Below are 3,805 nucleotides of genomic sequence, written 5' to 3'. Positions count from 1 at the left end.
AAAAAAAAAAAAGAGTCATGAAGGACGAGTGGAAACGGGCAAAATGGCAAAATTGGAGATGTCACCTACCAAGTAAGAAACTGCTGTCATTTGTCTTGCTGGAAAACAAAAGAAGAAATTAACTCAATTATTCATTTACTTAAGTCTCATTTTATAGGATTATTTCCTAAATTCAGGAAACTTTAAAGCAGTTCCATCAGATTCTAAATACAAACACATTTTCATACATGAAAACAGCAACAAAATATCAAGCAAGACATGCCTATAATCCTGCTGATTGAGAAGTGGAGATAGAGGGACCAGGAACCCAAGGCAAGCCTCTGCTACATAGAAAGTTTGAGGCCATCCTGTACTCCATGGGTGACTAGCACCTACACCAAGAAAAGACCCTGAAAATGGCAATAAAAATACTGAAGGGCTATTTTGCTCAACAGTAACCAACATTCAGAATTCAAATTAATCAGATATTTTTTATTGACAATAAATATAAGAAATGGACCAAAAAGGATGCTCTAAAAGGGAGGTGAAGTTGAGTTGGCAGGAGTAGAGGAAGGGAAAACTTTAATCAGAAGATACATTGTATGAAAAAAGAATCTACTTTTAATAAAATGGGGAAAACGATATATTAAAATAAAACTAAAGAGAAATTGGAGAGATGGCTCAGAGGTTAAGAGTACTGGCTGCTCTTCCAAAGTCTCAGGTTCAATTCTTAGTAACCACATGGCAGCTCACAAATGCCTGTAACTCTAGCTCCAGAGGATCTGACAGCTGCAGAAAGATATAATTCCAAGCAAAGCACATATATATATAAAATACAATACAATAAAATAAATACATATAAAATAAAATAAAAATAAACCAGTTTAAAATAAAATTAACCGAAAACAATGGTTTTCCCATTAAATGTTGCAGGCTCTTAAAAACTCTTTCTTGTAACTGAAAAAAAATTGTAAATAAAAATATATCATTAAAAAGTTATGATAGAAGAGTGGCTCAGGTTCCTTCCGGTCTCTCTGGGCTGGAGTCCTGAGCGGACCTTGGGCTAAGGTCTGCAGCCAGTCCCACAACACCCAGAGGAAGCTCCACTCCCAGGCGCTCTGACATTCTCAGGATCAGAAGTGAAGAGGACCCAATATCTGTCCCAACACCTGGAGTAACTGGGACTTGTGGGACCAGGCACACAGGAACTCCACCAGCAGAGTGGCTCAGGTTCCTTCTGGTCTCTCTGGGCTGGTGTCCTGAGTGGGCCTTGGGCACAAGCTCTGTAGGCACTCCCACGACACCCAGAGGAAGCTGCTGCACTCCCAGGTGATTTAACAAGCCCAGGGTCACAGGATCCCAGAATCACAGGATCCCAGAGACAGCCTGACTCTAAGGAGTTCTGATACAACCAGGATCACAGGAAGGACTGACTCCAGTCAGATTTAGCAAGGGCAGGTAGCACTAGAGATAACTAGATGGGGGGGTCGGTGGGGGGGGAGGGAAGCTTAAGAAAATAAACAACACAAACCAAGGTTACTTGGCATCATCAGAATCCAATTCTCCCACCATAGCAAGTCCTAGACACACCATCACACCGGAAACGCAAGATTCAGATATAAAATCACTTATCATGGTGATGATACAAGACCTTAAGAAAGACATAAATAGCACCCTCAAAGAAATACAAGAGAACACAGGTAAAGAGCTAGAAGCTCTTAAAGAAGAAACACAAAAATCCCTTAAAGAACTACAGGAAAACACACTCAAACAGGTGAAGGAAATGAGCAAAGCCATCCAGAATCTAAAAATGGAAATAGAAACAATAAAGAAATCAGAAAGAGAGACAACCCTGGAGATACAAAACCTAAGAAAGAAATCAGGAGTCATAGATGCAAACATCACCAACAGACTTCAAGAGATAGAAGAGAGAATCTCAGGGGCAGAAGATACCATAGAAAACATTGACACAACAGTCAAAGAAAATGCAAAAAGCAAAAAGCTCCTAACCCAAAACATCCAGGAAATCCAGGACACAATGAGAAGAGCAAACCTAAGGATAATAGGTATAGAAGAGAGTGAAGACTCTCAATGTAATGGGCCAGTAAATATCGTTAACAAAATTATAGAAGAAAACTTCCCTAACCTAAAGAAAGAGATGCCCATGAACATACAAGAAGCCTACAGAACTCCAAATAGACTGGACCAGAATAGAAATTCCTCCTGTCACATAATAATAAAAACACAAAATGCACTAAACAAAGAAAGAATTTTAAAAGCAGTAAAGGAAAAAGAAAAGTAAAATGTAAAGGCAGGCCTATCAGAATTACAGTAGACTTCTCACCAGAGACTATGAAAGCTAGAAGATCCTGGGCAGATGTCATACAGACCCTACAAGAACACAAATGCCAGCCCAAGCTACTATACCCAGCAAAACTCTCAATTACCATAGATGGAGAAAACAAGATATTCCATGACAAAACAAAATTTACACAATATCTTTCCACAAATCCAGCTCTACAAAGGATAATAGATGGAAAACATAAACATAAGGAGCAAAACTACACCCTAGAATAAGCAAGAAGGTAATCTTTCAACAAACCCACACAAATCTAATTCCACCTCTTACAACAAAAACAACAGGAAGTGACAATTACCTTTTCTTAATATCTTAATATGAAAATTAATATTACCAACATATCCTAATTGATGAAATCCAAAAATATGAGGAATTAGAAATTTGTTGATTGTCATCCAATGGTCTCTCTCTAATTTGGTAATTGGAGAAATAGGTCCAATATTGTACAATCTATATATACTTTCAGCTTGTTTGTGACAGTGTCTTCCTGTGTACAACATAAAGGTCTTGAAATCTTGCTTCTCCTATCTCAGCCTCTCTATTAGTATTGTTTATTTCATGTTTTTACACTATACTATGGTTTTCAGAACAGCTTATATATTTCCAAAGTATTTATATACCCAAGGGAGACATAGATTAACTTGGGAGGTGGCTTGTAGGAAAGAGAACAACAAAGAGTGAGACTGAATGCTTTGCTTGACATTTGTAGCTCTTGTATCAAGTTTGAAGAAGAGGACTTTACAAGTTACTCTTTTTCTGAGATGAAGGCTTTTCCAAATTATCACAGCCAATGAACCAAATTCTTACCCTCACCTAATGTCTGTGCCACCCTCCAAGCAGAACCATTGTTCATTGAAAGAGTTGGTGAATGACTTTATGGATAGACTATCTTAATACACACACCATTTCTTAAATGAATGTAACCTGTTCTCTGTGGGCTGAGAATAAAGTCACTCACTCATGTCAAATAGTTTTGACCATAGTAGGAAGTCTGTATCCAAAAATCATGCCTACAATTCATTCCATGGCACAGCAGAACTGTTAACTCTCAGCTTAGCTACGATGGAGGTAAAATCCTTCGGTGACTTGAGGGTCATTGAAGTGCAGCCTTACTACAACTAAATCCAATGTCTAAAAATTGTTCTTATTTTGGGCTTGTACCACAGTAAGAGCCAAGATTTTAAACTCTACTAAATACAAAACAAACAAACAAAAAGACTTTATATATTCATGTTCATCTAAGGAAATACTAGTAGTGATGTATTATTTTGAAATATACAGTTAATATGTTTGGAGTTATTTCAAATTTATACTGAGAAAAACGTATGTATTTTCACTATTGCTGTAGATGAGCATCTACATAAAACTGTCAAATTGATTGTTGTTTTATATCAAACAACTTTTATAATACTCATTTTTATTGTTATAATATTTTATAAATTTTAAGGAATATGACAAAAAAGATAT

Source organism: Mastomys coucha, unplaced genomic scaffold (genome assembly GCF_008632895.1).
Source record: "Mastomys coucha isolate ucsf_1 unplaced genomic scaffold, UCSF_Mcou_1 pScaffold12, whole genome shotgun sequence".
Taxonomy (NCBI): Eukaryota; Metazoa; Chordata; class Mammalia; order Rodentia; family Muridae; genus Mastomys; species Mastomys coucha.
The sequence above is the reverse complement of the archived record's forward strand: the minus strand, read 5'-3'. Positions refer to the sequence as shown.